Genomic DNA, 11,794 nt, shown 5'->3' on the forward strand with positions numbered 1-11,794 from the left:
ATAGGATTTCATTGGGGAATGGAACAATCTCGGTCCCCAAGTAGAAGGCTTCCCTATTCACAGGGAAAGGGGGACGTTCCCGGCCCTTCAGCAGGATCTATTAACAGGACCATCCCCACCTAGACAGGGGGAGGTATGAGCCAAGGCAGCTGGTAGCAGCTTCATGATAGTTGGAGCCTTGGCCTCCATTCAAGGGCTTGAACTTGACTTTGGAACAAAGGCTGGGGGGTCTTTAGAGCTTTATCCCTGACTCGGGTCTCGTACCAGCTCTCGGAAAGGTCCCAGGACCCCCAACGGGTCTGTCCTGAATGGACAATTTGGGGTTGGGCAGGGGGGAGGAAAACTCCAATGGGGCCTTGGAGCCACAAATGACAACGTGCTGCAAGCTTAATTGTAGGTTTATATTTTGAACTTAATGGCACCTTGCTTCAGCAATTATCACCTCAGATGTGTGCTCCAGTGGGACAACACAAGGAATGAGGCAAAGAGGCAGCCCCTCGACCTGAGGAGAAAGCACTTAGTTTATACAAAGGCCCATGTGACTTCTCACCTTTTCCAGAAATAAGGTTTGGCTGCAGGAAAATACACCACCTCCTGCCACCCACCCACTTCCAACAAATGGGTGCAACGCAGCTTCTTTGAGACCATTAAAAAGACCTTCCCTGTGAATGAGCACTGGGCGCCAGTGTCAATACTTGTCTATGGGCATCCAAAGATTTTGAACTTGGGCCAGGGTAGCTGGAAACCGCAGCACTGCGTGGCACCTTGCATGGGTACTGGGGTGTGCAGGGGATGGGGGATTAGGTCAGAGGCAGGGGTGGGATTATCTAAAGTGAAGAAGCCTCTGAGGCAAAGGAAGGCTTGGTAGGACCTGAAGACACGGGGACCAGGGCTTCTAAAAGAGCCGTCTCAAAGAATCCTCTCTGGGAGGCTTTGGGGTTGGGGGCCTGCAGTTGGGAGTAGCTGTTCCCTGGGAAGGACTGAAGCAAGTTTTGCCATCTTTTGGGTTAGGAATAAAAGGGTGTGACTGATACGGTATAACTGAAAACAAAATCCTAGAAAGAAACAGGCAGTACCTTCTCCATTCTTTACCACAGAGTGTATTTACTTGGGGGTTTATTCTGAGGATGAGAAATCCATAATAAGCTTGGTGATTTGGATACGTTTTTTGGCACAGGAGAAAATTTAAATTGGATGGAGACCTGAATTTTTTTAACCCGGTTTGTACTCCTTGCCCCCAGCCTCGTAAGTACAGGATTTGCTTAGATAGGCTAGGGGTAAGGAATGGTGCCCAGAATTTGATGGGCTTTCTGCTTTTGTTTCCTATGGGCAAGTTTCCTGACCATTGATGCTGAGAATTACTCATCCTGGGGTCAGGGATCCAGCAACAGCTTGTGGCTGGAGTGGAGGTTTGGCTGGGCTGGGGTCAGCTTGGACCCCGGGCTCAAAAATACACTTGAGCATCCCCACTCAGGGAGAAAGGGGTTTTAGACTTGGATGTTATGGTCTGGTACCCAGAGGACCAGGCAATGCTGAGATGAACCCACTGGCTCGTGGAAAATGCCTGACTAGAGCTGCGTGGGGGAGGATTCCCCGAGCGCAACATGAATCGTTTTCCCCTGAATGGTTTTCGCTGACTGACTGGGCTTTAATTCACTGTCTGCCAAGGGGTTGGGGGCTGAAATCAGAGGACAAAGATTCAAAGGCAAATGCTGGAAGAAGTTCCAGTGGGGAATTGAGGAAGAGCTGGCCTAGGAGAGAGACGACGGCAGGTGGAGGGAGGATGGAGAGGGATCGGAGAGGGTCAAGGGGCACAGATTTTTGTCATCTCATCAGTCACCGTAGGCAGCATCTCTGAGCGATCAGTCCTCCCTGACCTAAGCACTTCTCACATGCTAACAATTCAATGCCCACCAGCACCCCGGGAGGTGGGTACTGTCACTGTGTTTTCAGGATGGGGAAACTGAGGCACAGAGAGGGGAAGTCACTTGCCTTGGAAGGCTGCATTTCAAACGCACAGTCAGGCCCAGCCCTCATCCTAAGAGTCCCTGATGAAACAGGGGTGGTCAGGTTAGAAATGAATGAAAGGCATTCCTCAATGCCACTGGCAGGAATTCTATGTGTGAGTGGTCTGATCTAAGCTGTCCCCAAACTCCCCTTTCTGTCACTCACTGGTTCTGTGACCTCAAGCAAGTTACTTACACTGCGTCTGGTTCCTTATCTGTAAAATGTACTTCACATGGTGGTGGAGATTATGGAGCCATGTGAATGTGTGTGTGCAAGTGCGTGTGCGTGTGTGTGTGTGTGTGTGTGTGTGTGTGTGTGTTTAGCTTTGTAGTACTTGGTAGAGAAGAGAAACTCCACAAAAAGTAGACACGCCCCCACCATGGAGCCACAGCACAAAGGTGCCAATCTCCAGAACTTCCAAGCATGCACATGGGCGTGGACGTATGTCTGCGTGTATGTGTTCAGATGTTCACATGTCCCTGCCAGGGTGAGCACTTATGTGAACATGCAGGCTTTTCCCTCTCGAGTCCTGTCCCTACCTCAGGCAGGTGGTGGCACTAGCCATTCAGTCCCCAGCCAAACACCCAGACATCATTCTAGGGTCCTTTCTTTCCCTTTCTCATGCTCATAGCCTCACCCTGGTCAGCCAATTCCTGACTATGTCTCAAATTCATCTTCTCCCCAGTTCCCCCTCATTCCCACCCTGGCTGGCTTGCAAACCCCACCTCCATCCACCCTCCACACAGTGGCAACCAGCATGACCCTTCCCTGTCACAAATGCAACCCACTCTCATGCCACTTCAAGCCCTTCCAGGAAGCCTGGCCAGGCAAGACATGAAACTCAGAAGCCCTAAGGAGACGTCAGACAGATTTGACTGAATAAAGATCTAAAGCTTCTATATGGCCAAAGATACCATAAACAATGTTAAAAAGACAAATGGCAGGCTAGGGGAATATTTCCAACACACGCAACAGACAAAAGTTTCTAAATTCCTAATATACTAAAAGCTCCTTTATCCAGTTAAAAAAAAAAAAGGCAAAAAGACAAGAAAAATGGTCAGAGGATATGAACAGTCAATTCACAGAGAAAGAACTACAAATGGCCGGGAACCATATGAAAAGATGCTCAGCCTCGCCCGGAAGAAGGAAAGTGAGTGTTGGAACCACAGTGAGATGTTTTCTTGGATTGGCAAAAATTAAAAAGCTTGCTAATGTTCAATGAGGAGGATGGCTGGAGAAATGGCCACCCGCAGATACCAAGGGTGGGAGCATAAACTGGCCCAACCTTTTGAAAGAGCAATATGACAGTACCTATCAAAATTTAATAAGCATGCCCTTCACCCTGGCAATTCCACATCTAGAAATATATCCTACAGAAAGGCTTACACATGTCAGCAAAGATATATATACAAAGATGTTCACTAAAGCATTATTTGAAAAAGTGAAAAAGTGAAGACAACCTAAATATCCATCAACCCAGGACTAGTTTCATAAATTACACTATGTCCAAACAATGGAATATTAGGCAACGATTAAAAAGAACATGGAAGAGCTGTATGCAGTGACACTGACAGATTCCCACAACACACTGGTAAATGAAAAATGGAAGCTGTAGAGTAATGTGCACAATAAAATTCCATTTCTTTTTTTCTCAGATAATACACAATACATATGTCTATAAAGGCAGAGAAAACATTTTGGAAGGAGGCATACCAGACCTACAACAGCGGTTCCTTGGCAGAATGAGATTTAAAGGTAAAGAGGGAACTTAACAGGACACACTTCTATATCATTTCAATTTTTTGCATGAGCAAATATTGCCTTTGTGGTAGAAAGAAAAAGAAAAAAAAGAAAAAAAAAAACCACTCATGACCTCACCCTGGCTGTAGGTCCAAGTCCAAACTTCTCAGGGTGACACCTAAGGTCCCTCAGGACATGGCCCTTGCGTGCCCTCAGCTTGGGGTCCTCCTTCCTCCCATTCTTTCCTGAAATCTAGATAGACATGGTCCCCCAGACTGCCTCTGGGCCTTTGTCCATGTGATTCCCTCTTCCCACAATGTCCTTTCCTGCCTTCTGTGCCTCATCTTGCAAGTTGTTGCTCATGTATCACCACCTTCTGGAAACTGGCCCTGAACACTCCCCACACTCTGCCTTCACACTGCCTCCCGGCAATGGTGACAACCAGCATCCAGGGAGCACATGTGTCTGTATTGGGGCTGTGCTTTACATTGTATTGACTCCTTCAATCCTTGCAGCAACCCTAGGAAGGTTTAGCATCACCTCATTTAACAGATGAGGAAACTGTGGCAGAGAGGTTACCTGACTTGCTCAAGGTCACACAGCCAACCATCAGCAGTCAGTGAGTAGAGCCAGGCAGGGCACCCACACAGCCCTCCACCAGTGCTCAGGACACAGTACCTGTACCTGCCAGGCTCCAAGACTTGGCCTGTGACTCCCTTGTTCCTGCCCCTGGAACCCGGACAAGGTCGAGCGTGCAGAGGGAGGTCTGCTGGGGCCAGAAGCCAGCCCCCAATCCCTCCCAGCCAGGGCTAAAGTAAGCAGCAGGTCTCCCCAGGGGGCTTGGGTAGGAAGGGGTAAGAGCAGAGCCTGGGATCAGCATGGTGAGGGGCCAGCTGAGCCAGGACTGCTGAGCAAAGGAATGGTTTGTGGAGGTTCAGCCCCTCCCAAGACAAGAACTCAAGCTGCTTCCTGAACACCTACTTGTGCCAGATCCTGGGGGTAACTGCCTCCATACAGTACAAAGTCAGACACATAGAGGCCAGGAGCCTAAGAGGGAGCCAGGCAAAGAGCTGTGGGACGGTGCTCGGAGGAAGGGGGGAGCTGGCTTCTGATCACGATGAGGCAGACAGAGAGTCTCCATGAAGGAAGTGGCATCTGGGCCCAGCCTAAAAAGATGAAGGGGATCTGGACAGATGGAGTTGGGAAGGGAACTCCAGGGGGCTGGAACAGCTTGAGCAAGGGCCTGGGGGTGGGCAAGTGTGGGGAGTGCTGGGAAAGAGTCATGGGTTTTGGCTGGAGCACAAGACAAGAGGGAAGCAGCAGTGGATGTGGGAGTGAGGGGTGCTGGGGGCCCTTGGAGGGGGCAATCTGGAGAGGATGGACTGCCCAGCATTGGAACTTGTCAGGGAAACCCACCTTTGCAGGGAGCTGCGTGACTGGCCTTATGCCGCATCTCGGTTCCCTCACCTGCAGCAAATCTTGCAACTTCCTACTGTGGAGAGGATTAAACGAGACAGAGGTTTGCAGCAGCTGGACCCCAGGGGGTGGTGTGATGGACAGCCGTGTGGGGACGCAGTACCAGAGGAGACAGAGGTGGCTCCCTGGTTCATCTGCCCATATGAGGTAAACTCGTGTGTGCATATGCCCCTACCAGGTCTCCCAGCCCAAGGACAGGGAATTCGAAACATGAATTCCTTGTGTTTAAAGTGTAGACTCCAGAGAATGTGATTTTGGACACTTCACCTTAAAGAGCCATGAGAAGCAGAGACCCATGGTCTTGAGCAGATTCCTGCCCCTCTCAGGGCCTCAATTTCCCCCATGTGGCTGGCAGAATATTTTCTCCAGTCTAGTTATTCAGAAAAGTCTGAGCCATGGAAGAAGGGAAATGGGGAGGGGGGGCGCAAGGGCTGGGGGTGGAAATCCAGAGAGGTGGGATCTAGAGAGGGGAGGAACAAAGTTCAAATGAGAGCATGTCTTCTTAAGAAAAATGTGTGACAGATCACCAAACACCAATAGTTTCAGTTCTGGGACTAGAATGCCTGTGTTAAACCAGCCCAAGTCATTGAGCAGGAGTGGCAGAGCTGGCATCTGGGCTATAACATACCCCTCGGAACCATGCTTTGAAGAAAGGCAAGGCTGAGCATTACCACTGTAGACAGCGCTATTAAATGCAATGTGAGGCTCTCGGTAAGGATTTTTCTCAGGGGCTGTTCTTCACCACACTGGGTCTTCTCCATAAAGGGCTCACAGGAAATCCCCTCAGGTTTCAGCATCAGCCAAAGTTTTGCTTATCTTGATCAACAGGTTTGTTGGATGACCCCTGGAACTGGGTTTCCCTTTTTGCAATGCCCTCCTGGAAGCTCAGAGCCCTGTTTAGAGCTTGGCAAAGCAAGCGTAGATAAAGAGTGGTAGAATTTTCATTATAAAATCCATCTCATTCCTGGACCCTTTCTGGGTCTTCACCCTTGTTTCCCTTTTATGTCTATCATTAAGTTCACATTTTTCCATCTTGTCCTACATTATATAACCTTGACAGCCAACTTTGGTCTTTTTGGGAACATGACAGTGGGTAAAATGGCATAAAACAGAATGGAATGAAATAAAATAGAATAAAACAACAACAACAAAAAAAAAAAATAGAGAGGGGAGGAATGAGGACCAAGGAAGCAGAAGACCCTCCTTCCTGGTGCTAGTCCCCCATCTGCCCAAGGCCCTCCTCGTACCCCCTACTCCGAGGCCCCAACCCCCACCAGTGCCCAGGCTATAGTCACTCAGTTGCAGGTGGAGAAGTTGCAACAAGAGGAGCCTCTGCCTCCCAAGGCAAGTTCACTTCCCTGATCAGTGGGTACAGCGGTGTGCAGGCCTGGAGGCAGGTAAGACCTGGGATCCTGTCCCACCGGCTACTTCAGTCTGAGTGTCATTAGGCAAGTGCCTGCATGAAATGGTACAAATGCTTCCCTTGTCAGGCAACAGCAGCCCAGTGTCCAGCACACCACCCACCCTCCCCATAGGTGAGTCCTTCGCTTCACCAGGAGCTGAGGTGGCTGGGGAGTGGGGGCTCACAGCTGGCTCTTAAGGGGAGAATCACTCCCCCTAGGAACCCCCAAGACCCCCATGGTGCCATCCTCTTCATCTCTCACAGATCCTAGCCTCCCCGCTGGCCCATATCCAGCACTTCCCACTCCCACCTGCTGCCAGAGGATTACGGGGAGGCCCACCTCAACTCTGATCACTCGGCTGTCATTGACGTTTGCTTGTCACCTCCCCCTCCAGCCCTGTGGGCAGGAACCACATCTGATTCATCTTGGCCATTGCAGAGTGTGGGGCCTGGCACAGCAGTCCTGCCCACAGGCAGCAGAGCTGGCAGTGGGGATGAACAAACAAGACCATCTACCCCTCCCACCCCAGCACCTGTTTTCTCCATTTAGTATCCACGACAAGCTGGGCTCAGCGTGGGGCTGGGGTCAGAGTTCAATGAAAAAAGTTTTCTGTCTCCTACCATGAAGCGTTCAGTACTCCTCCCGGCCTTAATCACTGCTTTGAAAACAACATATCCTGGCCCTGGGGTGCTGGGCCTATTTTCTGAGTCTCCACTATGCCCACCGTCTACCCAAGCAAGGCCTATCCAATGCCCCACTCCAGGCAGCTATGCTGGGATTCCCATACTCACTGTGCCCCAGCAGCCACCTGACTCCCACAGAAGTGGCTGAGGGCAGGAAGTGCTTCCCTGCATCCCTAACTGGCCTTCAGAAACTCAGCAAGGACAGTCTTCCGGCATGAACGCTTTCTCAGGCCAAAGAGAAATGGTTTGTGGGTTAGCTCAGATTTTTTGATTATCTACCCCCATGTCCTGAGTCCATTAGTCCAAATGATCCAGGGCCAACTGTGGTACAGCCAGGCCTGGCTGAACATGCAGGCAAAGGTGTTAGCTGGCGCGTGGCAGTGAGACATGCCATCCAAACGCCTCTTCCTGTCACAGGTCCTGAAATCCCTCCTTTGTGCTCCTTGCATTAAGCCATCTTGCTGATCCTCCTCTGAAACCTCCATCCTGGATCCGTTTTCAGCTAGGTGTGGGGACTGCTAGATCCTTGAGCCCAAGTGTGGCTCAGGTCTAGCCCAGTTCTGGCAATCACAGGGCTCAGACATGGGAGCCAAATCAGAGAATGGCCTGAGTGGCCATCAGAGCTGGGTAGGAGGCTGTACCCAACCCGCCACACCCCCAGCCACCCAGCCAAAACGCCCACTACTTCTGCCTGCTACGCTCAAGCAGAGGGTCAAGTTGGTTTGCTGGAAAGAAACATGGTTCTCATTTTAATTAATTAAAGAAAAATCTAATCACTGCATTAAACTTCTCATTACTCCACTTGAATACCCGTTAAGTAAATTTAATTACCAGAGGATTGGGTTTCCCAGCCTCTTTCATTAGCTTCTGATAAGATGGGGAGGGGAGAGGGAAGAGAGAAGACAGTACAATGCCATTCTCAACTCAAGGAGGGCAAGGTGGGCATTGTACCAGGGCTGCCATAGTCTGGCTTTGATGTTACCTGAGGACAGGCTTGGTCTTGGGCCTGGGAAGACCCCCGGCCCAGCTGCCCCTAGAAAGGAAAAGGCCTCGCATTTGGTTGCAGTCAGCACTGAATGCTTCATTTATGGCTGCTCCTGGTTATTTATACCCCACCTCCTTCTAAAAGAGTTTGAAGCAGCTAAGAACAGCACACACTGAAAAATAAGAGAAGGAATCAGAACAAGGGAAAAATATGAGAGAGAAGAGATGAAGCCAAAGGCAAAGCTATTGAACAACTGCATGCTACAGCATCCTGAGCACTCATCAGAAATGGGCCACAGACCAACTATGAGCTTCCTAGCAGCCAGGGCAAAGAGAGCAACATGCTTTGGCACTGATGCAGTAACAATAGAGCACTCATAAGGAAATGCACACTGAACCTTGGTCTTTCCATCTACAAAAATGGTGGAACTGGAAGATGAACTAGGGAAATAACCATTGGCTGGAACAGTCAGCAGAGGTTTCCTGGAGAAGGAGAGACCTAAACTGGGCCTTGAAAAAGAGAAGGGGGCAGACGCCGTAATCATTGTCATTTGCCTCCCCAAGTGGGAAGCATCTCCTTCCTGCTAGCAGGACCCTCAGCTTCCTTTGGGAAACACCCTCCCCTTCATTTCTGGTCACATGATTGGGGAAGAACAGACCCTGACCCCCAGCCCATCTGCATTTCTAAGCCCAATCAAAAGGTTAGGATAATCTTAGTCCTGCCAATTGGCCCCAAGAGATCAACTCCTAGACTTGTTCTATCAGGAAAGCAGATTTTGTCTCTAGCCCAGACCCCAGAACTCAACCTGGTAGCTGTTGCCCCAGGAACTGCTAGGACAGTTGTCTGCCCAGATATCTTATGATCATGTCATGTGAAATGCCACTAGGAGTGGTGCCATCACCAAAAAAAGAGAAGCAGAGGAATATAGACAGAGGACAGATCCTAGCACATTGTTAAAAATCACTGGATCAAACCCTGCCTGAAGACACTACAGTTACATGAGCTATTAACTTCTTTCTATTGAACAGGATTTTTGCTGCTTGCAACCAAAGGAATCCTGACAGATCAAGTGTTCAGAAATGTTCCTGCTCCAGAGACCAAGAAGGCTCAGGCATCCCCAGGAACCAGGGAGTAGGCAGGATGGGGATGCTACCTACCGTGACTGCCACTGTGCCCCACTGAGTCCTGAAGCTTGAGGAGTCCCCTCGGCACAGGCTGGGATGAGGAATAGGCTTTGGAGCAGGTGCAGTGGCTGGACAGGGCCAGAGCCTGGCAATGCTGGTGGGAGGCAGACTCAAGGCAGCCAGGACATGGCTGTGGGGTTCCTAGAAAACAAGAGAAACAAGAGTGAGCAGTACAGTTCATACGGGGGACCGAGAGGCATCTGGGCAAAGTCATCCATGCTGCCTTCACTTCCTCACATCTCGTATCTTATTTTCCCCATTTCCTGCCCTCTCCCCCTGGAGTACCTCCAGGCCATGGAAGAGCATCTGTAGGAGGCCTTCCCTCTGAAGAGAAGGCAGGGCTGGGGTGGGGGTGTGTGGGAGGGCAGGCATGGCTGGAATCCACCTGCTGTTGCCAGAGTGTATGGTATATGCCTGGCAGCGGGGAGAGGGTGGGGAAGCTTTACCCTCAGTACTGTGGACCCATTTCCCACAGTTCCTCTTCCAGACACTGCCCAGAACTAGGCCTAGGGCCCGAGGCAGTCAGAATAGGACAAAGCTGAGACAGCCACCTTCCTTGATCTCTGGTCTAGACTTTTAAAATAATCCTAGAGAGGACTATGCTTAACCCAAGAGAATGAATGGTGGTATTCCAGGCACAGGTGGAGAGCAGCACAGGCCCTGCACATGCCTTCCTGTCTGAGGAACCAGGAAACCATCGACTCTGCCTTCACACCAGCCTCCTTTGGGCACCATCCCTGGCTGGAGGGGCCACCCCTTGAGGGACCCACACTCTTTCCCAGCTTCTCTCTGAGGCCAAGCTGGGACCTTTATGCAGAGAAATAGGGTGGGGATATTGCAGAGTCAGGACACTGCCCGAGGTCTTGGTCTTTGGAAAGTCACTAAGCCTCTTTAGGCCCTTAGTGAGTCCTCTGAGGTAGGGGCTGCAGGCTTTCTTCTCAGCTCCAGAAAAAGGCATGATGACACAGATCCCGAATCACAGACCAATGGGCTGACTGGATCTCTAGAAATGTCTTTATTTATTTTTTTTTTAATTTTTTTTGTCTTTTTGCCTTTTCTAGGGCCACTCCTGTGGCACATGGAGGTTCCCAGGCTAGGGGTCCAATCGGAGCTGTAGCCACTGGCCTACACCAGAGCCACAACAATGCAGGATCCGAGCCACGTCTGCGACCCACACCACAGCTCATGGCAACGCCGGATCCTTAACCCACTGAGCAAGGCCAGGGACCGAACCCACAACCTCATGGTTCCTAGTCAGATTCGTTAACCACTGCGCCACGACGGGAACTCCTCTAGAAATGTCTTTAGACCGGTGCAGTCCAATAGCGCATTCTGCAATGACGGATTTGCTCTATACCTGTGCTGCCTGATAGGGCAGCCACTAGACACACGTGGATATTAAAATGTGGGTAGTGACACTAAAGAATCTGATTTTTCTTGTCTTTTATTCATTTATGTGTAAGTCTTAGTAGCCACCAGGCTAGTGGCTACCAAACTGGATAGTACTGCTCTAGACCAAACTTTGCCCTGCCCCTGGCCAGAGTATCCAGGGAACTCTGAGATCCAGGGAGGAGAAAAGATTGGCCTAAGGTCGCGTAGAGAGTGGCAAAGGAAAATCCAGAACCTCATTCTTCAGACTCCCAGTCCCAGCTCTCCATAGCACCCACTGCCCTTCCCACGGTAGCCACACATTCTCCCATCATACTCAGCACCATGGCACTAGATGTCTTGCTTTTCCCCTTCTGCTCGGTACTGTCACACTGAGTGTCTTGCTGCCCCCACTACCTAAGTGGCCACCCTGGGACAGGGTATCAGGCCACTTTTGAAGGGACCTAACTCTCCCAGCCACTGCTGCTGGCCCATCCCTCAGCAACCCCAGCAAAGCAGCCTCAATGAAGGTTCCTGAGGTTGGCTCAGGAAATCATCCATCAGAGGGGAAGTGCTCCAGGCACAGAGCTGTCTGCTGCAGGGTTATTAATGACAGCAGAGTGCTGGAAGCTGCCTAAACATCCCACAATAGAGATGACAAAGTATATCATGACACCTCTGCTCCATGGAATATTACACAGCCATTTAAAATGATAAACACAGAGACTGGTAGCAGCACAGAGCAATGTTTACCTAACAATACTGCGGAAGAAAACTGAGAAAATGGATGAGGGTAGGGTTGGTTTGCAGTGGTGTAAAGGGCCCGGTGCTCACCGAGCCCACTCCTATCTGTTACCCCCAGCATGTACTGCAGCATCATGGCATCTAGATTTCATAACCATGCTACAGAAGGAGGGGCTGAGGCTTAAAGAAGCCACACACATACTT

The sequence above is a fragment of the Phacochoerus africanus genome, chromosome 9 (genome assembly GCF_016906955.1).
Source record: "Phacochoerus africanus isolate WHEZ1 chromosome 9, ROS_Pafr_v1, whole genome shotgun sequence".
In the NCBI taxonomy this organism is placed as follows: domain Eukaryota; kingdom Metazoa; phylum Chordata; class Mammalia; order Artiodactyla; family Suidae; genus Phacochoerus; species Phacochoerus africanus.